The 27462-nt window shown below is 39.0% G+C and overlaps 1 protein-coding gene and 1 long non-coding RNA gene across 2 annotated transcripts in view; one reads left to right on the top strand and one right to left on the bottom strand.

The window, feature by feature from the left end:
• The window catches only part of tnk2b (tyrosine kinase, non-receptor, 2b), a 276182-nt gene that overhangs the window by 113445 nt on the left and 135275 nt on the right, over positions 1-27462 (bottom strand). The gene's annotated exons all lie outside the window — the stretch shown is intronic.
• LOC144007684 (uncharacterized) lies at positions 1607-3133 on the top strand. The gene is made up of 2 exons (XR_013280317.1): positions 1607-1762; positions 2490-3133. It is a non-coding gene; the product is annotated as an uncharacterized LOC144007684 (long non-coding RNA).

Below are 27462 nucleotides of genomic sequence, written 5' to 3'. Positions count from 1 at the left end.
GGGACAACATCATGGTAAAAAATCTAAAGTTTTTGACATACTATATGACGGTGGCGGGGCATCAAATTTACAGTTTCAAAATTCTTACTTAACGAAGCATTGCCGGTGGTACGTTTAATCTAGAGCTACGAAAATTGGTACACATATGTAACAGACTATGATCTACAAAAAAGCCTGTTGGTGCCATATGCTAAACCTAACAGGAAGTCCGCCAGAGGCGAGGCATCAAATTTTGTGTTTCAAAATTCTAACTTAATGAAGCATTCCCGGCTGTACATTTCACCTAGAGTTACCAATATTTGAAGACATATGTAACAGCCCTCAAGGTACAAAAAACTCTTTTTGAACCATATGCTAAACCGAACAGGAAGTCCGCCATTTTGATTTACTTTGGAACGTGTTGCCATTTTTTGGGCCATTTCATAGGGGTCTTATTTTAACGAACTCCTCCTACAGAGTTTATCCGATCATCTCCAAACTTGGTGTGATTCATCTTAAGATGTTGAAGATGAAAAGTTATTGAAAGCTTTTTATTTTGTCGCACGCTGTTGCCGTGGCATGCACAGTTTGCAAAGGAAAAAATTACTTCTTAATGAAGCATTCCCAGTTGTACGAAGCAGCTAGAGCTACGAAAATTTGGAGACAAATGTAACAGCCCACGATGTACAAAAATGTCTCTTGGTGCCATGTGCTAAACCCAACAGGAAGTCCCGTAGGGGCCGGGCATCACATTTTGAGCTAAAAAACTCCTCTTTAACGAAGCATTCCCGGTTGTACGTTTCACCTAGCGCTATGATAATTTAGAGGCATACATAAGAGCCCACGATGTACAAAAAAGTCTCTTGGAACCATGTGCTAAACCAAACAGGAAGTCCGCCATTTTGATTTATGATGGGATTTGTAGACTTTTTTTGTGGCCTTTTTTAGGGGTCATATTTTAACTCCTCCTACAAAATTCATCCGACCGTGTTCAAACTTGGTGTGTTTCATCTTAAGATGTTTAAGATGCAAATTTATCGAAAGTTTTTTATTTTGTCGCACGCTGCTGCTATAGCGATGCATTGGTTGCCAAGTAAAGTGCTGCTTTGTTTTTTTTTATCTATACATGTGTGAAAACTCGTGAAACTTTGCACACACATCAGACTTGTCATTAACATGAATTTTTAGAGATTTCTTGTGCAATTTGCAATAAATCGCACCCTCTATACATTTTTTATGGAGCATTTCCGATTGGATGATTCAAGCGCAAAATAACTAAAGATGACTTGACTTGACCTAGATTTGTGAAAACTCAGAGGCATACCTATTATATTATTATTATTTTTTGTACCTTACAAGATTATCTCTTGTGCCACATTAAACCCCTTTGCAGGCCTGAGCCAAACCACGGTCCATACATTTGATACCACTGCTTTATTTCAATGGTCAAGTACTTCATAACCACACCTACTTATGCTTGTCCTTGCATATATAGTAGACAACAAAGAGCTCTTTCAACAAAAGACATTTCCATCTACAAAGTCATACAAGGTAAGCACTCTATAAATTCTGCAATCACTACACTTCTATTCCTAAATTATCACTTCAAATACCAACAATGGTTAATACAGCTACAAATTTCTTGTATGTTTATGAAGTATGATACTGTATTTATTTCTACTCCTTTGCTTTTCTACAGAACATGAACAAATCAACAAGCAAATTCTCTTTTGATAAAGACCCTCTAATCATCTCCATACGCAAAGATTGCCAACTTTTTTCCGTAAGTATACAATACATAAACTAAACAGCTTTCTCAATCATATACAGTATGCCATACATATATGTATTAAGTTCTCATTTATTAACAGGTTTGTTAAAGGCACCTTTAGTGTGTTTTTCTGTTTGTAATGTTTCTCCACGAGCACGTCTAGCCATTGATATCATGTAGAACACATATGCTAACCTTTTAGAGACAATTGAAGCTTACTTGCACAGTAGCCACTATCTTAACCACTTAATTCACATGTCTACTTGACAACTTATTACATGTAGTGAAATGGTACTTTGTGCGTCTTATGCTTTTTTCTGAACACTGCTTTTCAACTCTTTCCTTAAAACCAATACATGCGGCACTGTTATACTGTATAAATATATATGTCCGTGTGTATATATAACCATTTATGTACCTGTCGTATCCTTACTTTTATTCATCATTTCATCACACAATCCTAAAACATTGCTTTTTGACCCAGAGGATTCAACTATACCATTTTTGCGTGTCTTATTACTTACTAGCTATATTATTTATTAACGGGCAAAAACTATGAATATAAGATCACCGTCAAATATTACGTCTGTAATATCCATATACAGTGCATTACATAATATGCATTTGTATTAAGACACTACCATGCTAAAAATATGCACACGACTGTTCTGTAAACTACACCTAAGACAACCAAACTTCACAGATCTAACATGATTCTTCATTCTTTTTTGTTCTACAGATGTATCAAATGCTGCCACACAGACAGAAGAAGCCACTGAGGACATGCACGAAGACGATGATCACAATATAACAGGACAGGTTAACCCCCCTGAAGTTTTAGCCCGCAGGTCAAAGCGTCCTAGGACTAATTCATCCATGGAGGTTACATTATCCTAAGACAGACTATGTGCTAACCCAAACTCTTTGACCCCAAGGGATTCATCTGTCCCAGAAAACTTTTACACTAAAGAGTTTATCTGTCCTAGGGCGCTGTTAACCCCAGGTTAAAGTGTTATTTAATCTGTCCTGTTACAACAGCTATACATAAACAGCTGCATTCCTCTCCTGTTCCATCTCTCGCACTTCTTTCATCTCTTTTTCTCCTCTACTTATACCTATGCTTGCTCATGTGCTTTTTTCCCCTTTAGATGATGTCATTGGTTAGCCTGCTTCAAAGCTACATTTTTTCTTGAATAACTGTCACACATTTACTGTTTGCTGGACCCTACAAAACTGTCACAATACTTCACTATGTCATGAATACATATGTGTTGCACAGCGACACCACATTAAGAGTCATCAAAAAGCTTTTTATTTGATCACACACCATCTCTGTGCCATGCAATGTTTTCAAATAAACAGATGCTGGTTTTGAATATCAAACGAGCGACTTTTCATGAAACTTTGCACACACATCAGAAAGTCCACACTTTTGAATTTATTTTGGGAATTGTGCATCATTTTTGGCCTTTTACTGCACCTTTTTACACACAAGGCACGGCAAATGCATTTCTATTTTCCATGGTCCTTGTCTATTTAACAGTACCCCAACGTGCAAGTCCCCCGACTTGCATATACCCCAACGTGGCCCGGGTTGCGAGGGCCCTTTATAGCTGCTCGCAGCTCTAGTTATTCTTCTTCTTTATTCTCCGCAAACTATCGTATTTTTGAGGACCTAAACATTTACGAAAACTCACCGAAATTTGCACACTCTTCGGGTCCGGCGAAAAATTTGATATTCTGATGTTGTCATAACAATGTCACTCTATAGCGCCCCCTAGCATAAAAAAATAAAAACCAATCCCGGCACGTTTTACCTAGAGCTACTAAAATTGGCAGGCACTTGTAGCACCCCGGGACGCACAAAAAGTCAATTGGGACCATGTAGCAAAAATGTACAGGAAGTGAGTTATGAATTTTTGAATGTCCAATTTTGGCCCATTTTTGCACATTCACTGTGGTCATACTTTCCCCCCCTTTGCAAACAGTTTTCATCCGATTGACTTCAAACTTGGCATTTATCATCTCAAGACCTGAGAGAACAACTGGGCAAAAAGTCTTGCCTTTTCGAAATACTATATGATGGGGGCGGGGCATCAAATATTGCCTTTAAAATTTCATTTGTCCAGAAAGAGCAAATGCTTAATAACTCCCATGTTCAAGCTCCTAAAAATCTCAAACTTCTCAGGCAACGTAATAGTCACTGCCTGAAAACATCTATATGATAAAATTCAGTTCTACATATAGCGCCACCTAGTGGTAACAATAAATGTCATACTTTACGTTTTTAGCTACTGCGCTGAGCTCGTTGAAGGGATCCAGTTGAAAATTGGTCAGAAAAGCCTTAAGATGTTGAGCATGCCCCACACCGAATATTGTCACTTTTCGCCAAAGGGCGTGGCCGCTACGGTGCCGCAAAATCTCAAGATTTTTCGTGACAATAAAAGCTGCATTAACTTGACCGAGATGATCCTATCTTCTCAAAATTTCACACATTTGATGAGAGTCCAGCTCTAAAGACATCTACTAACTTACATTCCATCTAACTGATAGCGCCACCTAGTGGCAATTTTTTTTCTTACGAATTTTCTTCTACGTTTTTCTCCAAACACGTGAACTGGACCTACCTCATATTTGCTCAGATGTGGGTTTCGGCCTTCATGATGTCACAACACGAAGTTTGTGAGTTTTCGCGAATTGCTGTTGGCGTGGCTAAGCGCCGTTCGCCAAGAAAACAACGCCAGTTTTGAGGGTCTAAACATGCACAGAAACTCATGAAACTTGGCACACACATCTGGCCTGGTAAAATGAGCAATATTTTATTGATGATTGTGCTATTTTTACAGAAATGACTCAATAGCGCCCCCTCGAAATTTTTAACGAAGCAGCCCCGGTTGTGCGTTTAAGCAAGATCTACGAAGATTTTTAGGTGTATGAGGGAGCCCAAGACCTACAAAAAAGTCTCTTGGACCCATATGCTAAAATGAACAGGAAGTGAGCTACGAATTTTTGAATGTCCCATTTTTGACGGTTTTTGCACATTCACAGGGGGCAGACTTTTGCCCACTTCTCCTACACGTTTCATCCGACTGAGTTAAGACTTGGCCTGGACCATGTCAAGACCTGAGCCAACGACAGGGGGAAAAATTTTGACTTTTCGAAATACTATATGATGAGGGCGGGGCATCAAAATTTGTGTTTCGCAATGAAAAAGGATATGCTTGATAACTCCCCGGTACATGCTCCAAAAATTCCCAAACTTGACATGTATGTTTATCGTCAAGGCCTGAAGTTATCTCTATGACAACATTCAGTTATATATGCAGCGCCACCTAGCCCTTGAGGCATGAAAAAAAAATACCCCACATACGGTATTTTGTACAAAAAATGTAAACTCATTCTAAGTGTGATAACTAAGTCATTTATGAATATTCTTTTAGTTTCTACCACCCAAAATGTTCACTGGCATCAGACTTATCCAAACATATATATATTTTTATTTATTTTTGATAGCCTCTATGGACATTAAAAGCAATATCGTGAATGAAGGATATGCTTAATAACTCCACGGTACATGCTCCAAAAAAAATCCCACACTTGACATGTATGCTTATGATCAAGCCTGAAGGTATCTCTATGACAACATTGAATTATAAATACAGCGCCACCTAGCCCTTGAGGCTTATATAAAAAAATAAATAAAAAATACCCCACATACGGTATTTTGTATAAAAAATGTAAACTCATTCTAAGTGTGATAACTAAGTCGTTTATGAATATTCTTTTAGCTTCCACCACTCAAATTGTTCACTGGCTTCACACCGATCCTAACGTATGTACGTTTCCATTTTGTTTTATTCATTTTTGATTGCCCCTTTGGACAATAAAAGTAACATTGTGCAATGAGTACAACGAGCGATGATGTGTATATACACTTTTACAAAAAATACCAATCAGGGCAACTCATTGCCTAAAAATAAAAAAAGACGCTGATTTTTGCAGGTCTTAAGAATCACCAAAACCCGTTGAGCTTGACACACACACTGGCAAAAAAATATTCTACATGTAAACGTTTATTATGCCATTTTCAAAGAAATTTTGCTTCCAATATGCCAGTACCCCAACGTGCCACTACCCCAACGTGCAAGTACCCCAACGTGCAAGGACCCCAACGTGGCCCGGGCTGCGAGGGCCCTTTATAGCTGCTCGCAGCTCTAGTTAGGGCCCGAGCAGCGACCGCTGCGAGGTCCCTATTGTTTTTGTAAAAATTATTATTATTATTATTATTAGGGCCCGAGCAGCGACCGCTGCGAGGTCCCTATTGTTTTTCAAGGAATTCTTATTATTCTTCTTTTTATTTTTTGTTATTATTCTTTTCCGCAAACAATCACATTTTTGAGACACTAAACGTGAACGAAAACTCACCAAACTTTACACACACGTCAGGCCTGGCGAAAAATTTGATATTTTAAAGTCGCCATAGGTGATAACAGACAAATGGCTCCATAGCGCCACCTACATAGGTTAAACAGATCCCTGGCCCGCTACGATTGTCCGACGGCTATGAAAATTGTGTGGCACCTGTAGCACATCCAGATGAACAAAAACCTCTTTGATGTGTGTACCCTAAAATAGACAGGAAGTGAGATATGAGTATTTAAATGTCCAATTTTGGCCAATTTTTGCACATTTACAGGGGTCATACTTTTGCCTGCTTCTCCTACACGGTTAATCCAATTGACTTCAAACTTGGGATGTACCATCTCAAGACCTGGGACAACACCATGGTAAAAAATCTAAAGTTTTCGACATACTATATGACGGCGGTGGGGCATCAAATTTAGAGTTTCAAAACTCTTACTAAACGTAGTATTGCCGGTTGTATGTTTAACCTAGAGCTACGAAAATTGGTACACATATGTAACAGACTATGACCTACAAAAAAGTCTGTTGGTGCCATATGCTAAACCCAACAGGAAGTCCGCCAGAGGCGGGGCATCAAATTTTGAGTTTCAAAATTCTTACTTAATGAAGCATTCCCGGCTGTACGTTTCACCTAGAGTTACCAAAATTTAAAGACATATGTAACAGCCCTCAAGGTACATATGCTACATATGAACCATATGCTAAACCTAACAGAAAGTCCACCATTTTGATTTACTTTGGAACGTGTTCCCATTTTTTTGGCCATTTCATAGGGGTCCTATTTTAACGAACTCCTCTTGCAGAGTTTATCCGATCATCTTCAAACTTGGTGTGATTCATCTTAAGATGTTGAAGATGAAAAGTTATTGAAAGCTTTTTATTTCGCTGCACGCTGTTGTCGTGGCATGCACTTGTTTGCAAAGGAAAAAAATTCTTCTTAATGAAGAATTCTCAGTTGTACGAAGCAGCTAGAGCTACGAAAATTTGTAGACATATGTAACAGCCCACGATGTACAAAAAAGTCTCTTGCTGCTTTGTGCTAAACCCAACAGGAAGTCCCGCAAGGGCCGGGCATCACTTTTTGAGCTAAAAAACTCCTCTTTAACGAAGCATTCCCGGTTGTACCTTTCACCTAGCGCTATGATAATTTGGAGGCATACATAAGAGCCCACGATGTACAAAAAAGTCTTTTAGAACCATATGCTAAGCCAAACAGGAAGTCCGGCATTTTGATTTACTTTGCTATTTGTAGCCATTTTTTGGGGGCCTTTTATAGGCCTCGTATTTTCTACAAAACTTATCAGATTGTCTTCATTCTTTGGCATGTTTCATCTGAAGTATTGCCGGTTATACGTTTAATCTAGAGCTACGAAAATTGGTACACATATGTAACAGACTATGATCTACAAAAAAGCCTGTTGGTGCCATATGCTAAACCTAACAGGAAGTCCGCCAGAGGCAGGGCATCAAATTTTGCATTTCAAAATTTTTACTTAATGAAGCATTTCCGGCTGTACGTTTCACCTAGAGTGACCAAAATTTGAAGACATATGTAACAGCCCTCGAGGTACAAAAAACTCTTTTTGAACCATATGCTAAACCGAACAGGAAGTCTGCCATTTTGATTTACTTTGGAACATGTTGCCATTTTTTTGGCCATTTCATAGGGGTCTTATTTTAACGAACTCCTCCTACAGAGTTTATCCGATCATCTTCAAACTTGGTGTGATTCATCTTAAGATGTTGACGATGAAAAGTTATTGAAAGCTTTTTATTTCGTCGCACGCTGTTGTCGTGGCATGCACTTTTTGCAAAGGGAAAAAATCCTTCTTAATGAAGCATTCCCAGTTGTACGAAGCAGCTAGAGCGACGAAAAATTGTAGACATATGTAACAGCCCAGGATGTACAAAAAAGTCTCTTGGTGCCATGTGCTAAACCCAACAGGAAGTCCCCCAGGGGCCGGGAATCACATTTTGAGCTAAAAAACTCCTCTTTAACGAAGCATTCCCGGTTGTACGTTTCACCTAGCGCTATGATAATTTGCAGGCATACATAAGAGCCCATGATGTACAAAAAAGTCTCTTGGAACCATGTGCTAAACCAAACTCACCGAACTTTGCACACTCCTCAGGCCCGGCGAAAAATTTGATATTATTAAGTCGTCATAACAATGCGACTCGATAGCGCCCCCTAGCGTAGAAAAATTAAAAACCAAGCCCGGCACGTTTGAGCTAGAGCAACAAAAATTGGCAGGCACGTGTAGCACCCCGAGACGCACAAAAAAGTCTCTTGGGACCATGTAGCTAAAATGTACAGGAAGTGAGCTATGAATTTTTTTATGTCCAATTTTGGCCTATTTTGGCACATTCACTGTGGTCATGCTTTTTCCCCCTTTGCAAACATTTTTCATCCAATTGACTTCAAACTTGGCATTTATCATCTCAAGACCTGAGAGAACAACTGGGCAAAACATCTTGCCTTTTTTAAATACTATATGACGGGGGCGGGGCATCAAATATTGCCTTTAAAATTTCATTTGTCCAGAAAGAGCAAATGCTTAATAACTCCCATGTTCAAGCTCCAAAAAATCTCAAACTTCTCAGGCAACGTAATAGTCACGGCCTGAAAACATCTATAGGATAAAATTCAGTTATACATATAGCGCCACCTAGTGGTTACAATAAATGTCATACTTTACGTTTTTAGCTACTGTGCTGAGCTTGTTGAAGGGATCCATTTGAAAATTGGTCAGAAAAGCCTTAAGATGTTGATCATGCCCCACACCGAATATTGTAACTTTTCGCCAAAGGGCGTGGCCGCTACGGTGACGCAAAATCTGAAGATTTTTCGTGAAAATAAAAGCTGCATTAACTTGACCGAGATGATCCTATCTTCTCAAAATTTCACACATTTGATGAGAGTCCAGCCCTAAAGACATCTACTGACTTATATTTCATCTAACTGATAGCGCCACCTAGTGGCAATTTTTTTTCTTACGAATTTTCTTCTACGTTTTTCTCCAAACACGTTAACTGGACCTACCTCATATTTGCTCAGATGAGGGTTTCGGCCTTCATGATGTCACAACACGAAGTTTGTGAGTTTTCGCGAATCGCTGTGGGCGTGGCTAAGCGCTGTTTGCCAAGAAAACAACGCCAGTTTTGAGGGTCTAAACATGCACAGAAACTCATGAAACTTGGCACACACATCTGGCCTGGTAAAATGAGCAATATTTTATTGTTGATTGTGCTATTTTTACAAAAATGACTCAATAGCGCCCCCAAGAATTTTTTAACGAAGCAGCCCCGGTTGTACGTTTTTAAGCAAAAACTCCGAATATTTTTAGGTGTATGAGGGAGCCCAAGACCTACAAAAAAGTCTCCTGGACCCATATGCTAAAATGAACAGGAAGTGAGCTACGAATTTTTGAATGTCCCATTTTTGACGATTTTTGCACATTCACAGGGGGCAGACTTTTGCCCACTTCTCCTACACGTTTCATCCGACTGAGTTAAGACCTGGACCCTGTCAAAACCTGAGCCAACGACAGGGGGAAAAATCTTGACTTTTCGAAAGACTATATGATGAGGGCGGGGCATCAAAATTTGTGTTTCGCACTGAAAAAGGATATACTTAATAACTCCCCGATACATGCTCTAAAAAATCCCAAACTTGACATGTATGTTTATCGTCAAGGCCTGAAGCTATCTCTATGACAACATTCAGTTATATATGCAGCGCCACCTAGCCCTTGAGGCATGAAAAAAAAATACCCCACTTACGGTATTTTTACAAAAATTGTAAACACGTTTCACAGTGAAAAAGGATATGCTTGATAACTCCCCGGTACATGCTCCAAAAAATCCCAAACTTGACATGTATGTTTATCGTCAAGGCCTGAAGCTATCTCTATGACAACATTCAGTTATATATGCAGCGCCACCTAGCCCTTGAGGCATGAAAAAAATATACCCCACATACGGTATTTTGTACAAAAAATGTAAACTCATTCTAAGTGTGATAACTAAGTCATTTATGAATATTCTTTTAGTTTCCACCACTCAAAATGTTCACTGGCATCAGACTTATCCAAACATATATATATTTTTATTTATTTTTGATAGCCTCTGTGGACATTAAAAGCAATATCGTGAATGAAGGATATGCTTAATAACTCCACGGTACATGCTCCAAAAAAAATCCCACACTTGACATGTATGCTTATAATCAAGGCCTGAAGGTATCTCGATGACAACATTCAGTTATAAATACAGCGCCACCTAACCCTTGAGGCTTATATAAAAAATAAAAAAAAACATACGGTATTTTGTACAAAAAATGTAAACTCATTCTAAGTGTGATGACTAAGTCATTTATGAATATTCTTTTAGTTTCCACCACTCAAATTGTTCACTGGCTTCACACCGATCCAAACGTATGTACGTTTCCATTTTGTTTTATTCATTTTTGATTGCCCCTTTGGACAATAAAAGTAATATTGTGCAATGAGTACAACGAGCGATGATGTATATATACACTTTTACAAAAAATACCAATCAGGGCAACTCATTGCCTAAAAATAAAAAAGGACGCAGATTTTTGCAGGTCTTAACAATCCCCAAAACCCGTTGAGCTTGACACACACTGGCAAAAAAAAATTTCTACATGTAAACGTTTATTATGCCATTTTCAAAGAAATTTTGCTTCCAATATGCCAGTACCCCAACGTGCCAGTACCCTAACGTGCAAGTACCCCAACGTGCAAGGACTCCAACGTGGCCCGGGCTGCGAGGGCCCTTTATAGCTGCTCGCAGCTCTAGTTATTATTATTATTCTTCTTCTTCTTCTTTATTCTCCGCAAACAATCGCGATTTTGGGTACCTAAATATTCACGAAAACTCACCAAACTTTGCACACTCCTCAGGTCCGGCGAAAAATTTGATATTATGAAGTCGCCATAACAATGCGACTCGATAGCGCCCCCTAGCGTAGAAAAATAAAAACCAAGCCCGGCACGTTTGAGCTAGAGCAACGAAAATTGGCAGGCACGTGTAGCACCCCGAGACGCACAAAAAAGTCAATTGGGACCATGTAGCTAAAATGTACAGGAAGTGAGCTATGAATTTTTTTATGTCCAATTTTGGCCTATTTTGGCACATTCACTGTGGTCATGCTTTTTCCCCCTTTGCAAACATTTTTCATCCAATTGACTTCAAACTTGGCATTTATCATCTCAAGACCTGAGAGAAAAACTGGGCAAAACATCTTGCCTTTTTGAAATACTATATGACGGGGGCGGGGCATCAAATATTGCCTTTAAAATTTCATTTGTCCAGAAAGAGCAAATGCTTAATAACTCCCATGTTCAAGCTCCAAAAAATCTCAAACTTCTCAGGCAACGTAATAGTCACGGCCTGAAAACATCTATATGATAAAATTCAGTTATACATATAGCGCCACCTAGTGGTTACAATAGATGTCATACTTTACGTTTTTAGCTACTGTGCTGAGCTTGTTGAAGGGATCCATTTGAAAATTGGTCAGAAAAGGCTTAAGATGTTGATCATGCCCCACACCGAATATTGTAACTTTTCGCCAAAGGGCGTGGCCGCTACGGTGACGCAAAGTCTGAAGATTTTTCGTGAAAATAAAAGCTGCATTAACTTGACCGAGATGATCCTATCTTCTCAAAATTTCACACATTTGATGAGAGTCCAGCCCTAAAGACATCTACTGACTTATATTTCATCTAACTGATAGCGCCACCTAGTGCCAATTTTTTTTATTAAGAATTTTCTTCTACGTTTTTCTCCAACCACGTTAACTGGACCTACCTCATATTTGCTCAGATGAGGGTTTCGGCCTTCATGATGTCACAACACGAAGTTTGTGAGTTTTCGCGAATTGCTGTGGGCGTGGCTAAGCGCTGTTCGCCAAGAAAACAACGCCAGTTTTGAGGGTCTAAACATGCACAGAAACTCCTGAAACTTGGCACACCCATCTGGCCTGGTAAAATGAGCAATATTTTATTGTTGATTGTGCTATTTTTAAAAAAAATGACTCAATAGCGCCCCCTCGAAATTTTTAACGAAGCAGCCCCGGTTGTACGTTTAAGCAAGAACGACGAATATTTTTAGGTGTATGAGGGAGCTCAAGACCTACAAAAAAGTCTCTTGTACCCATATGCTAAAATGAACAGGAAGTGAGCTACGAATTTTTGAATGTCCCATTTTTGACGATTTTTGCACATTCACAGGGGGCAGACTTTTGCCCACTTCTCCTACACGTTTCATCCGACTGAGTTAAGACTTGGCCTGGACCATGTCAAGACCTGAGCCAACGACAGGGGGAAAAATTTTGACTTTTCGAAATACTATATGATGAGGGCGGGGCATCAAAATGTGTGTTTCGCAATGAAAAAGGATATGCTTGATAACTCCCCGGTACATGCTCCAAAAAATCCCAAACTTGACATGTATGTTTATCGTCAAGGCCTGAAGTTATCTCTATGACAACATTCAGTTATATATGCAGCGCCACCTAGCCCTTGAGGCATGAAAAAAAAATACCCCACATACGGTATTTTGTACAAAAAATGTAAACTCATTCTAAGTGTGATAACTAAGTCATTTATGAATATTCTTTTAGTTTCCACCACTCAAAATGTTCACTGGCATCAGACTTATCCAAACATATATATATTTTTATTTATTTTTGATAGCCTCTATGGACATTAAAAGCAATATCGTGAATGAAGGATATGCTTAATAACTCCACGGTACATGCTCCAAAAAAAAATCCCACACTTGACATGTATGCTTATAATCAAGGCCTGAAGGTATCTCTATGACAACATTCAGTTATAAATACAGCGCCACCTAGCCCTTGAGGCATAAAAAAAATAAATAAATACCCCACATACGGTATTTTGTACAAAAAATGTACACTCATTCTAAGTGTGATAACTAAGTCATTTATGAATATTCTTTTAGTTTCCACCACTCAAATTGTTCACTGGCTTCACACCGATCCAAACGTATGTACGTTTCCATTTTGTTTTATTCATTTTTGATTGCCCCTTTGGACAATAAAAGTAACATTGTGCAATGAGTACAACGAGCGATGATGTGTATATACACTTTTACAAAAAAATACCAATCAGGGCAACTCATTGCCTAAAAATAAAAAAGGACGCTGATTTTTGCAGGTCTTAACAATCACCAAAACCCGTTGAGCTTGATACACACACTGGCAAAAAAATATTCTTCATGTAAACGTTTATTATGCCATTTTCAAAGAAATTTTGCTTCCAATATGCCAGTACCCCAATGTGCCAGTACCCCAACGTGCAAGTACCCCAACGTGCAAGGACCCCAACGTGGCCCGGGCTGCGAGGGCCCTTTATAGCTGCTCGCAGCTCTAGTTATTAGGGCCCGAGCAGCGACCGCTGCGAGGTCCCTATTGTTTTTGTAAAAATTATTATTATTCTTCTTCTTCTTCTTCTTCTTCTTCTTTATTCTCCGCAAACGATCGCGATTTTGGGTACCTAAACATTCACGAAAACTCACCGAACTTTGCACACTCCTCAGGCCCGGCGAAAAATTTGATATTATTAAGTCGTCATAACAATGCGACTCGATAGCGCCCCCTAGCGTAGAAAAATAAAAACCAAGCCCGGCACGTTTGAGCTAGAGCAACAAAAAGTGGCAGGGACGTGTAGCACCCCGAGACGCACAAAAAAGTCTATTGGGACCATGTAGCTAAAATGTACAGGAAGTGAGCTATGAATTTTTTAATGTCCAATTTTGGCCTATTTTGGCACATTCACTGTGGTCATGCTTTTTCCCCCTTTGCAAACATTTTTCATCCAATTGACTTCAAACTTGGCATTTATCATCTCAAGACCTGAGAGAACAACTGGGCAAAACATCTTGCCTTTTTGAAATACTATATGACGGGGGCAGGGCATCAAATATTGCCTTTAAAATTTCATTTGTCCAGAAAGAGCAAATGCTTAATAACTCCCATGTTCAAGCTCCAAAAAATCTCAAACTTCTCAGGCAATGTAATAGTCACGGCCTGAAAACATCTATATGATAAAATTCAGTTATACATATAGCGCCACCTAGTGGTTACAATAAATGTCATACTTTACGTTTTTAGCTACTGCGCTGAGCTCGTTGAAGGGATCCGGTTGAAAATTGGTCAGAAAAGCCTTAAGATGTTGATCATGCCCCACACCGAATATTGTAACTTTTCGCCAAAGGGCGTGGCCGCTACGGTGCCGCAAAGTCTAAAGATTTTTCGTGACAATAAAAGCTGCATGAACTTGACCGAGATGATCCTATCTTCTCAAAATTTCACACATTTGATGAGAGTCCAGCCCTAAAGACATCTATGAACTTATATTTCATCTTACTGATAGCGCCAACTAGTGGCAATTTTTTTTCTTACGAATTTTCTTCTACGTTTTTTCTCCAAACACGTGAACTGGACCTACCTCATATTTGCTCAGATGAGGGATTCGGCTTTCATGATGTCACAACACGAAGTTTGTGAGTTTTCGCGAATCGCTGTGGGCGTGGCTAAGCACTGTTCGCCAAGAAAACAACGCCAGTTTTGAGGGTCTAAACATGCGCAGAAACTCATGAAACTTGGCACACATATCTGGCCTGGCAAAATGAGCAATATTTTATCATGTATTGTCCTATTTTTACAAAAATGACTCAATAGCGCCCCCTAGAAATTTTTAACGAAGTAGCCCCGATTGTACGTTTAAGCAAGATCTACGAAAATTTTTAGGTGTATGAGGGAGCCAAAGACCTACAAAAAAGTCTCTTGGACCCATATGCTAAAATGAACAGGAAGTGAGCTACGAATTTTTGAATGTCCCATTTTTGACGATTTTTGCACATTCACAGGGGGCAGACTTTTGCCCACTTCTCCTACACGTTTCATCTGACTGAGTTAAGACTTGACCTGGACCATGTCAAGACCTGAGCCAACGACAGGGGGAAAAATCTTGACTTTTCGAAATACTATATGATGAAGGCGGGGCATCAAATTTTGTGTTTCGCACTGAAAAAGGATATGCTTCATAACTCCCCGGTACATGCTCCAAAAAATCCCAAACTTGACATGTATGTTTATCGTCAAGGCCTGAAGCTATCTCAATGACAACATTCAGTTATATGTGCAGCGTCACCTAGCCCTTGAGGCATAAAAAAAAAATACCCCACATACGGTATTTTGTACAAAAAATGTAAACTCATTCTAAGTGTGATAACTAAGTCATTTATGAATATTCTTTTAGTTTCCACCACTCAAAATGTTCACTGGCATCAGACTTATCCAAACATATATATATTTTTATTTATTTTTGATAGCCTCTGTGGACATTAAAAGCAATATCGTGAATGAAGGATATGCTTAATAACTCCACGGTACATGCTCCCAAAAAAATCCCACACTTTACATGTATGCTTATAATCAAGGCCTGAAGGTATCTCGATGACAACATTCAGTTATAAATACAGCGCCACCTAGCCCTTGAGGCTTATATAAAAAAAAAAAAACACATACGGTATTTTGTACAAAAAATGTAAACTCATTCTAAGTGTTATAACTAAGTCATTTATGAATATTCTTTTAGTTTCCACCACTCAAATTGTTCACTGGCTTCACACCGATCCAAACGTATGTACGTTTCCATTTTGTTTTATTCATTTTAGATTGCCCCTTTGGACAATAAAAGTAACATTGTGCAATGAGTACAACGAGCGATGATGTATATATACACTTTTACAAAAAATACCAATCAGGGCAACTCATTGCCTAAAAATAAATAAGGACGCTGATTTTTGCAGGTCTTAACAATCACCAAAACCCGTTGAGCTTGACAGACACTGGCAAAAAAAATATTCTACATGTAAACGTTTATTATGCCATTTTCAAAGAAATTTTGCTTCCAATATGCCTGTACCCCAACGTGCCAGTACCCTAACGTGCAAGTACCCCAACGTGCAAGGACCCCAACGTGGCCCGGGCTGCGAGGGCCCTTTATAGCTGCTCGCAGCTCTAGTTAGGGCCCGAGCAGCGACCGCTGCGAGGTCCCTATTGTTTTTCAAGGAATTCTTATTATTCTTCTTTTTATTTGTTATTATTCTTTTCCGCAAACAATCACATTTTTGAGACACTAAACGTGAACGAAAACTCACCAAACTTTACACACACGTCAGGCCTGGCGAAAAATTTGATATTTTAAAGTCGCCATAGGTGATAACAGAAAAATGGCTCCATAGCGCCACCTACATAGGTTAAACAGATCCCTGGCCCGCTACGATTGTCCGACGGCTATGAAAATTGTGTGGCACCTGTAGCACATCCAGATGAACAAAAACCTCTTTGATGTGTGTACCCTAAAATAGACAGGAAGTGAGATATGAGTATTTAAATGTCCAATTTTGGCCAATTTTTGCACATTTACAGGGGTCATACTTTTGCCTGCTTCTCCTACACGGTTAATCCAATTGACTTCAAACTTGGGATGTACCATCTCAAGACCTGGGACAACACCATGGTAAAAAATCTAAAGTTTTCGACATACTATATGACGGCGGTGGGGCATCAAATTTAGAGTTTCAAAACTCTTACTAAACGTAGTATTGCCGGTTGTATGTTTAACCTAGAGCTACGAAAATTGGTACACATATGTAACAGACTATGACCTACAAAAAAGTCTGTTGGTGCCATATGCTAAACCCAACAGGAAGTCCGCCAGAGGCGGGGCATCAAATTTTGAGTTTCAAAATTCTTACTTAATGAAGCATTCCCGGCTGTACGTTTCACCTAGAGTTACCAAAATTTAAAGACATATGTAACAGCCCTCAAGGTACAAAAAACTCTTTTTGAACCATATGCTAAACCTAACAGAAAGTCCACCATTTTGATTTACTTTGGAACGTGTTCCCATTTTTTTGGCCATTTCATAGGGGTCCTATTTTAACGAACTCCTCTTACAGAGTTTATCCGATCATCTTCAAACTTGGTGTGATTCATCTTAAGATGTTGAAGATGAAAAGTTATTGAAAGCTTTTTATTTCGCTGCACGCTGTTGTCGTGGCATGCACTTGTTTGCAAAGGAAAAAAATTCTTCTTAATGAAGAATTCTCAGTTGTACGAAGCAGCTAGAGCTACGAAAATTTGTAGACATATGTAACAGCCCACGATGTACAAAAAAGTCTCTTGCTGCTTTGTGCTAAACCCAACAGGAAGTCCCGCAAGGGCCGGGCATCACTTTTTGAGCTAAAAAACTCCTCTTTAACGAAGCATTCCCGGTTGTACCTTTCACCTAGCGCTATGATAATTTGGAGGCATACATAAGAGCCCACGATGTACAAAAAAGTCTTTTAGAACCATATGCTAAGCCAAACAGGAAGTCCGGCATTTTGATTTACTTTGCTATTTGTAGCCATTTTTTGGGGGCCTTTTATAGGCCTCATATTTTCTACAAAACTTATCAGATTGTCTTCATTCTTTGGCATGTTTCATCTGAAGTATTGCCGGTTATACGTTTAATCTAGAGCTACGAAAATTGGTACACATATGTAACAGACTATGATCTACAAAAAAGCCTGTTGGTGCCATATGCTAAACCTAACAGGAAGTCCGCCAGAGGCAGGGCATCAAATTTTGCATTTCAAAATTTTTACTTAATGAAGCATTTCCGGCTGTACGTTTCACCTAGAGTGACCAAAATTTGAAGACATATGTAACAACCCTCGAGGTACAAAAAACTCTTTTTGAACCATATGCTAAACCTAACAGGAAGTCTGCCATTTTGATTTACTTTGGAACATGTTGCCATTTTTTTGGCCATTTCATAGGGGTCTTATTTTAACGAACTCCTCCTACAGAGTTTATCCGATCATCTTCAAACTTGGTGTGATTCATCTTAAGATGTTGACGATGAAAAGTTATTGAAAGCTTTTTATTTCGTCGCACGCTGTTGTCGTGGCATGCACTGTTGGCAAAGGAAAAAAAAATCCTTCTTAATGCAGCGTTCCCAGTTGGACGAAGCAGCTCGAGCTACAAAAATTTGTAGACATATGTACACATTTGTCCACATATATATATTTACATATGCATGTAAAAAAATTATGTCAGGCTAAACTAAATGGTTGATTAGGCCCCGCACATTTTCACCTTACCATACCCGGCCCTCTTTGCAAAAGGTTTGAACACTCCTGGCCTAAACCTAGGTGTATACTCAAACTATGCACGCACATAAAGCCTGGAACAAAATGTGTAATTTAGAGGGTTCTTGTTTTGTTTTTTGTATTCCTTATATTTCATGTCATTATACTTGACACACTATTTTTACTACTCACTGAATCAGTTATAAGAACATTTAATTGATACAATCCAATCACATCCTAGAGAATTGAAAACACATTCAATCATGAGGTTGTTAAGACACATTTACTTCTGTAGCACTTAACCACAAACAAGTTGCGACATCCCCTGATCTAACCCTCCAACCGGGCAAGGAAAAACTTTCAGGGGTCATATTTTAACGAACCCCTCCTACAAAATTTATCCGACTGTCTTCAAACTTGGTGTGTTTCATCTTAAGATGTTTAAGATGCAAAGTAATCTAAAGTTTTTTATTTTGTAACACGCTGTTGCCATAGCAATGCATTGTTTGTCAAGTGCTGCTTTTTTTTTTTTATACACATGAAAACTCATGGAACTTTTCAAACACATCAGACTTGTCATGAACATGAATTTTCAGAGATTTATTGTGCAATTTGCAATAAATAGCGCCCTCTAGACCTTTTTATGAAGCATTTCCGATTGTATGATTATGCTAGACCTACAAAAAAGTATTATGTAGCCATTTGCCAAACCAAAGAGGAAGTCCGCTATTTTGATTTTATTTTGGGAATTATACATCATTTTTGGCCTTTTTCATTCAACTTTGCACAGACAAGGCATGGAAAAAACTAACATTTTAAATGGTCCTTGTTCCATGTAACAGTTGTCAAGTGCTGCTTTTTTTTTTTTTATACACATGAAAACTCATGAAACTTTGCAAACACATCAGACTTGTCATGAACATGAATTTTCAGAGATTTATTGTGCAATTTGCAATAAATAGCGCCCTCTAGACATTTTTATGAAGCATTTCCGATTGTATGATTATGCTAGACCTACAAAAAAGTATTATGTAGCCATTTGCCAAACCAAAGAGGAAGTCCGCTATTTTGATTTTATTTTGGGAATTATACATAATTTTTGGCCTTCTTCATTAAACTTTGCACAGACAAGGCATGGAAAAAACTAACATTTTAAATGGTCCTTGTTCCATGTAACAGTACCCCAACGTGCCAGTACCCTGACGTGCAAGTAACCCAACGTTGTGCTCAATAGCGCCCTCTATGCATTTTTATGGAGCATTTCCAATTGTATGATTCAAGCGATACACAACTAAAGATGACTTGACCTAGATTTGTGAAAACTGGGAGGCATACCTATTAGCTTAAGACCTACAAAAAGTATTCTGTAGCCGTATGCTAAACCTAAAAGGAAGTCCGCCATTTTGAATTTATTTTGGGAATTGCGCACCATATTTTGCGTTTTGATTAAACTTTGCACACACAAGGCTTGTCAAAAACATTTTAGATGGTCCTTGTCCTATTTGACAGTACCCCAACGTGCCAGTACCCCGACGTGCAAGTACCCCAACGTGGCACGCCTTTGCTGTAGCGATGCATTGTTTGCAAAGAATTTTTTTTTTTATATGATTCAGCTAGATGTGTGAATATTGGGAGGCATACCTATCAGCCGAATACCTCGACAAAGCATTCCATAGCAATGTGAACAAACACAAAAAGCATGGCAAAACATTTACAATTTAGACGGTTTCTTATGAAACAGTACCCTAACGTGCCAGTACCCCGACGTGCAAATACCCCAACGTGGCACGGGTTGCGAGGGCCCTTTATAGCTGCTCGCAGCTCTAGTTATTATTCTTCTTCTTCTTCTTCTTCTTTATTCTCCGCAAACAATCGCGATTTTGGGTACCTAAATATTCACGAAAACTCACCGAACTTTGCACACTCCTCAGGTCCGGCGAAAAATTTGATATTATGAAGTCGTTATAACAATGCGACTCGATAGCGCCCCCTAGCGTAGAAAAATAAAAACCAAGCCCGGCACGTTTGAGCTAGAGCAACAAAAATTGGCAGGCACGTGTAGTACCCCGAGACGCACAAAAAAGTCTCTTGGGACCATGTAGCTAAAATGTACAGGAAGTGAGCTATGAATTTTTTTATGTCCAATTTTGGCCTATTTTGGCACATTCACTGTGGTCATGCTTTTTCCCCCTTTGCAAACATTTTTCATCCAATTAACTTCAAACTTGGCATTTATCATCTCAAGACCTGAGAGAACAACTGGGCAAAACATCTTGCCTTTTTGAAATACTATATGACGGGGGCGGGGCATCAAATATTGCTTTTAAAATTTCATTTGTCGAGAAAGAGCAAATGCTTAATAACTCCCATGTTCAAGCTCCAAAAAATCTCAAACTTCTCAGGCAACGTAATAGTCACGGCCTGAAAACATCTATATGATAAAATTCAGTTATACATATAGCGCCACCTAGTGGTTACAATAAATGTCATACTTTACGTTTTTAGCTACTGTGCTGAGCTTGTTGAAGGGATCCATTTGAAAATTGGTCAGAAAAGCCTTAAGATGTTGATCATGCCCCACACCGAATATTGTAACTTTTCGCCAAAGGGCGTGGCCGCTACGGTGACGCAAAGTCTGAAGATTTTTCGTGAAAATAAAAGCTGCATTAACTTGACCGAGATGATCCTATCTTCTCAAAATTTCACACATTTGATGAGAGTCCAGCCCTAAAGACATCTACTGACTTATATTTCATCTAACTGATAGCGCCACCTAGTGCCAATTTTTTTTATTAAGAATTTTCTTCTACGTTTTTCTCCAACCACGTTAACTGGACCTACCTCATATTTGCTCAGATGAGGGTTTCGGCCTTCATGATGTCACAACACGAAGTTTGTGAGTTTTCGCGAATTGCTGTGGGCGTGGCTAAGCGCTGTTCGCCAAGAAAACAACGCCAGTTTTGAGGGTCTAAACATGCACAGAAACTCCTGAAACTTGGCACACACATCTGGCCTGGTAAAATGAGCAATATTTTATTGTTGATTGTGCTATTTTTAAAAAAAATGACTCAATAGCGCCCCCTCGAAATTTTTAACGAAGCAGCCCCGGTTGTACGTTTAAGCAAGAACGACGAATATTTTTAGGTGTATGAGGGAGCTCAAGACCTACAAAAAAGTCTCTTGTACCCATATGCTAAAATGAACAGGAAGTGAGCTACGAATTTTTGAATGTCCCATTTTTGACGATTTTTGCACATTCACAGGGGGCAGACTTTTGCCCACTTCTCCTACACGTTTCATCCGACTGAGTTAAGACTTGGCCTGGACCATGTCAAGACCTGAGCCAACGACAGGGGGAAAAATTTTGACTTTTCGAAATACTATATGATGAGGGCGGGGCATCAAAATGTGTGTTTCGCAATGAAAAAGGATATGCTTGATAACTCCCCGGTACATGCTCCAAAAAATCCCAAACTTGACATGTATGTTTATCGTCAAGGCCTGAAGTTATCTCTATGACAACATTCAGTTATATATGCAGCGCCACCTAGCCCTTGAGGCATGAAAAAAAAATACCCCACATACGGTATTTTGTACAAAAAATGTAAACTCATTCTAAGTGTGATAACTAAGTCATTTATGAATATTCTTTTAGTTTCCACCACTCAAAATGTTCACTGGCATCAGACTTATCCAAACATATATATATTTTTATTTATTTTTGATAGCCTCTATGGACATTAAAAGCAATATCGTGAATGAAGGATATGCTTAATAACTCCACGGTACATGCTCCAAAAAAAAATCCCACACTTGACATGTATGCTTATAATCAAGGCCTGAAGGTATCTCTATGACAACATTCAGTTATAAATACAGCGCCACCTAGCCCTTGAGGCATAAAAAAAATAAATAAATACCCCACATACGGTATTTTGTACAAAAAATGTACACTCATTCTAAGTGTGATAACTAAGTCATTTATGAATATTCTTTTAGTTTCCACCACTCAAATTGTTCACTGGCTTCACACCGATCCAAACGTATGTACGTTTCCATTTTGTTTTATTCATTTTTGATTGCCCCTTTGGACAATAAAAGTAACATTGTGCAATGAGTACAACGAGCGATGATGTGTATATACACTTTTACAAAAAAATACCAATCAGGGCAACTCATTGCCTAAAAATAAAAAAGGACGCTGATTTTTGCAGGTCTTAACAATCACCAAAACCCGTTGAGCTTGATACACACACTGGCAAAAAAATATTCTTCATGTAAACGTTTATTATGCCATTTTCAAAGAAATTTTGCTTCCAATATGCCAGTACCCCAATGTGCCAGTACCCCAACGTGCAAGTACCCCAACGTGCAAGGACCCCAACGTGGCCCGGGCTGCGAGGGCCCTTTATAGCTGCTCGCAGCTCTAGTTATTATTAGGGCCCGAGCAGCGATCGCTGCGAGGTCCCTATTGTTTTTGTAAAAATTATTATTATTATTATTATTATTATTAGGGCCCGAGCAGCGGCGGCGGCGTTGCCGCTGCGAGGCCCTATTGTTTTTGTAGGAATTCTTCTTATTATTATTATTCTTATTCTTATTATTCTTCTCCGCAAACAATCGCATTTTTGAGACACTAAACGTGACCGAAAACTCACCAAACTTTACACGCACATCAGGCCTGGCGAAAAATTTGATATTTTAAAGTCGCCATACATGATAACAGAAAAATGGCTCCATAGCGCCACCTACATAGGTTAAACGGATCCCTGTCCCGCTACGATTGTCCTATGGCGACGAAAATTGTGTGGCACCCGTAGCACATCCAGATGAACAAAAACCTCTTTGATGTGTGTACCCTAAAATAGACAGAAAGTGAGGTATGATCATCTGAATGTCCAATTTTGGCCCAGTTTTGCACATTTACAGGGGTCATACTTTTGCCCGCTTCTACTACACGGTTAACCCGATTGACTTCAAACTTGGGATGGACCATCTCAACACCTGGGACAACATCATTGTAAAAAATCTAAAGTTTTTGATATACTATATGACGGCGGCGACGCATGAAATTTAGAGTTTAAAAATTCTTACTTCACGAAGCATTGCCGGTTGTACGTTTAATCTAGAGCTACGAAAATTGGTACACATATGTAACAGGCTATGACCTACAAAAAACTCTTTTTGAACCATATGCTAAACCTCACAGGAAGTCCGCCATTTTGATTTATTTTGGAACGTGTTGCCATTTTTTTGGCCATTTCATTGGGGTCTTATTTTAACGAACTCCTCCTACAGTGTTTATCCGATCATCTTCAAACTTGGTGTGATTCATCTTAAGATGTTGAAGATGAAAAGTTATTGAAAGCTTTGTATTTCGTCGCACGCTGTTGTCATGGCATGCACTGTTTGCAAAGGAAAAAAAATATCCTTAAAGAAGCATTCCCATTTGTACGAAGTAGCTAGAGCTACAAAAATTTGTAGACATATGTAACAGCCCACAATGTACAAAAAAAGTCTCTTGGTGCCATGTGCTAAATCCAACAGGAAGTCCCCCAGGGGCCGGGCATCACATTTTGAGCTAGAAAACTCCTCTTTAACGAAGCATTCCCGGTTGTACGTTTCACCTAGCGAGATGATAATTTGCAGGCATACATAAGAGCCCACGATGTACAAAAAAGTCTCTTGGAACCATGTGCTAAACCAAACAGGAAGTCTGCCATTTTGATTTACGATGGGATTTGTTGCCATTTTTTGTGGCCTTTTTCAGGGGTCATATTTTAACGAACTCCTCGTACAAAGTTCATCCGACCGTCTTCAAACTTGGTGTGTTTCATCTTAAGATGTTTAAGATGCAAAGTTATCGAAAGTTTTTTATTTTGTCGCACGCTGCTGCTATAGCGATGCATTGTTTGCCAAGTAAAGTGCTGCTTTGTTTTTTTATCTATACATGTGTGAAAACTCATGAAACTTTGCAAACACATCAGACTTGTCATGAACATGAATTTTTAGAGATTTATTGTGCAATTTGCAATAAATAGCGCCCTCTAGACATTTTTATGAAGTATTTCCGATTGTATGATTCTGCTAGATTTGTGAAAATTAGGACAGACCCCTATCAGCCTAATACCTACAAAAAAGTATTATGTAGCCATTTGCCAAACCAAAGAGGAAGTCCGCTATTTTGATTTTATTTTGGGAATTATACATCATTTTTGGCCTCTTTCATTAAACTTTGCACAGACAAGGCATGGAAAAAACTAACATTTTAAATGGTCCTTGTTCCATGTAACAGTACCCCAACGTGCCAGTACCCTGACGTGCAAGTAACCCAACGTTGTGCTCAATAGCGCCCTCTATGCATTTTTATGGAGCATTTCCAATTGTATGATTCAAGCGATACACAACTAAAGATGACTTGACCTAGATTTGTGAAAACTGGGAGGCATACCTATTAGCTTAAGACCTACAAAAAGTATTCTGTAGCCGTATGCTAAACCTAAAAGGAAGTCCGCCATTTTGAATTTATTTTGGGAATTGCACACCATCTTTGGCCTTTTGCACTCACAAAGCTTGTCAAAAACATTTTAGATGGTCCTTGTCCGATTTGACAGTACCCCAACGTGCCAGTACCCCGACGTGCAAGTACCCCAACGTGGCCCAGGTTGCGAGGGCCCTTTATAGCTGCTCGCAGCTCTAGTTATTATTATTATTCTTCTTCTTCTTCTTTATTCTCCGCAAACGATCGCGATTTTGGGTACCTAAACATTCACGAAAACTCACCAAACTTTGCACACTCCTCAGGCCCGGCGAAAAATTTGATATTATGAAGTCGTCATAACAATGCGACTCGATAGCGCCCCCTAGCGTAGAAAAATAAAAACCAAGCCCGGCACGTTTGAGCTAGAGCAACAAAAATTGGCAGGCACGTGTAGCACCGCGAGACGCACAAAAAAGTCTATTGGGACCATGTAGCTAAAATGTACAGGAAGTGAGCTATGAATTTTTTTATGTCCAATTTTGGCCTATTTTGGCACATTCACTGTGGTCATGCTTTTTCACCCTTTGCAAAAAATTTTCATCCAATTGACTTCAAACTTGGCATTTATCATCTCAAGACCTGAGAGAAAAACTGGGCAAAACATCTTGCCTTTTTGAAATACTATATGACGGGGGCGGGGCATCAAATATTGCCTTTAAAATTTCATTTGTCCAGAAAGAGCAAATGCTTAATAACTCCCATGTTCAAGCTCCAAAAAATCTCAAACTTCTCAGGCAACGTAATAGTCACGGCCTGAAAACATCTATATGATAAAATTCAGTTATACATATAGCGCCACCTAGTGGTTACAATAAATGTCATACTTTACGTTTTTAGCTACTGTGCTGAGCTTGTTGAAGGGATCCATTTGAAAATTGGTCAGAAAAGCCTTAAGATGTTGATCATGCCCCACACCGAATATTGTAACTTTTCGCCAAAGGGCGTGGCCGCTACGGTGACGCAAAGTCTGAAGATTTTTCGTGAAAATAAAAGCTGCATTAACTTGACCGAGATGATCCTATCTTCTCAAAATTTCACACATTTGATGAGAGTCCAGCCCTAAAGACATCTACTGACTTATATTTCATCTAACTGATAGCGCCACCTAGTGGCAATTTTTTTTATTACGAATTTTCTTCTACGTTTTTCTCCAAACACGTTAACTGGACCTACCTCATATTTGCTCAGATGAGGGTTTCGGCCTTCATGATGTCACAACACGAAGTTTGTGAGTTTTCGCGAATTGCTGTGGGTGTGGCTAAGCGCTGTTCGCCAAGAAAACAACGCCAGTTTTGAGGGTCTAAACATGCACAGAAACTCATGAAACTTGGCACACACATCTGGCCTGGTAAAATGAGCAATATTTTATTGTTGATTGTGCTATTTTTACAAAAATGACTCAATAGCGCCCCCTAGAAGTTTTTAACGAAGCAGCCCCGGTTGTACGTTTAAGCAAGAACGACGAATATTTTTAGGTGTATGAGGGAGCCCAAGACCTACAAAAAAGTCTCTTGGACCCATATGCTAAAATGAACAGGAAGTGAGCTACGAATTTTTGAATGTCCCATTTTTGACAATTTTTGCACATTCACAGGGCGCAGACTTTTGCCCACTTCTCCTACACGTTTCATCTGACTGAGTTAAGACTTGACCTGGACCATGTCAAGACCTGAGCCAACGACAGGGGGAAAAATCTTGACCTTTCGAAATACTATATGATGAAGGCGGGGCATCAAAATTTGTGTTTCGCACTGAAAAAGGATATGCTTAATAACTCCCCGGTACATGCTCCAAAAAATCCCAAACTTGACATGTATGTTTATCGTCAAGGCCTGAAGCTATCTCTATGACAACATTCAGTTATATATGCAGCGCCACCTAGCCCTTGAGGCATAAAAAAAAAATACCCCACATACGGTATTTTGTACAAAAAATGTAAACTCGTTCTAAGTGTGATAACTAAGTCATTTATGAATATTCTTTTAGTTTCCACCACTCAAAATGTTCACTGGCATCAGACTTATCCAAACATATATATATTTTTATTTATTTTGGATAGCCTCTGTGGACATTAAAAGCAATATCGTGAATGAAGGATATGCTTAATAACTCCACGGTACATGCTCCCAAAAAAATCCCACACTTGACATGTATGCTCATAATCAAGGCCTGAAGGTATCTCGATGACAACATTCAGTTATAAATACAGCGCCACCTAGCCCTTGAGGCTTATATAAAAAAAAAAACCCACATACGGTATTTTGTACAAAAAATGTAAACTCATTCTAAGTGTGATGACTAAGTCATTTCTGAATATTCTTTTAGTTTCCACCACTCAAATTGTTCACTGGCTTCACACCGATCCAAATGTATGTACGTTTCCATTTTGTTTTATTCATTTTTGATTGCCCCTTTGGACAATAAAAGTAACATTGTGCAATGAGTACAACGAACGATGATGTATATATACACTTTTACAAAAAAATACCAATCAGGGCAACTCATTGCCTAAAAATAAAAAAGGACGCTGATTTTTGCAGGTCTTAAC

This window comes from Festucalex cinctus, chromosome 1 (assembly GCF_051991245.1).
Source record: "Festucalex cinctus isolate MCC-2025b chromosome 1, RoL_Fcin_1.0, whole genome shotgun sequence".
NCBI lineage: Eukaryota > Metazoa > Chordata > Actinopteri > Syngnathiformes > Syngnathidae > Festucalex > Festucalex cinctus.
The sequence above is the reverse complement of the archived record's forward strand: the minus strand, read 5'-3'. Positions and strand labels throughout refer to the sequence as shown.